Genomic DNA, 1151 nt, shown 5'->3' on the forward strand with positions numbered 1-1151 from the left:
TTTTTATTTTATTTTTGTACAACTGTATTTTGGTAATATTGCAATTTTATTCTTGTAGTTTTATAATGAGAATAAAGTAAAATTAAGTCGTATCTATRAAGTAAAAATAATGAGAATAAAGTTTWAAAATATAATAAAGTTGTAATATTACRAATATTACTTCATTATATTATTTTAAGTTTACTCTTGTGCTACTTTATTCTCGTAATTTTATGACAAGAATAAAATAAGTTGTGCWAATAACTATAAAGTCGYGTTAAAGTCGAGATAAGATGAAKTTTTGATATTATGACTTTATTCTCATATCACTACAACCTTTTTCTTATAATTGTATTTTTTTCTACGTCTGGTCCTAACACTTTGTCATAAATCCACTGTACGTTTTTTTTATTTGTATTTTTTATTTTTGACTGGCTGTGTGACGTCAGCACCACCTGCTTCGTTTCTCTCCTCTATAAAAACCAGCCGCAGCTTTAATTTCCCTGTCGTCACGGAAACCGAACCTGCAGCCGCATCGTGACAGGCCGATAACAATAACCCGACGATCAGCTGCTGCTTGACGACAGAAACTCGAGATGCTTTTGATGACGCAGCCCTTGCTCGTATGGACCTCGTCAGCCACCGTCTCCCCTTAATCCACGTTAATCCCTCAAGGCGACTCCTCCAAGYTGACTGGAGGACGGAGGCGTACAGAGAGGCCCTTCTTTCAGCGGCGGCGCCCTGAAAACGCAGAAACTTTCACCWCGTTTTGAGAGCTTTAACGTTTCCTCTGTTCTCCTGGATTTACGTTTCCTTSTTAATCCCAGTAGATTATTTGTAACCGTCGGCTGAGAGAACGGGAACCTCCGTACGGCTCTGGCTGCGTGTTTCAGCCGGGGGGAYTGTGCCACTGTTTGTTAGCGTAAAGCACCGATGCAAAGAATCGATTAAAGAGATGTATCTATATCTAACATAATATAATATTTATCCCTGCTCTAACTGCCTATTTTGGTACAAAAATAAATAAAAGGCTTTATTGAGCTTTACTGCAGTCCCTTTAACTGTGACAAGAGAYGACTTTTCTTTCCTTTTTCTCTGTCAAATGCATAAAAATGTTTATATTTTCCTTTCATTTCACATCTACTGTGCATTTATAGTGATATTTTGAATGA

The sequence above is a fragment of the Poecilia reticulata genome, linkage group LG4 (genome assembly GCF_000633615.1).
Source record: "Poecilia reticulata strain Guanapo linkage group LG4, Guppy_female_1.0+MT, whole genome shotgun sequence".
NCBI classification, from domain to species: domain Eukaryota; kingdom Metazoa; phylum Chordata; class Actinopteri; order Cyprinodontiformes; family Poeciliidae; genus Poecilia; species Poecilia reticulata.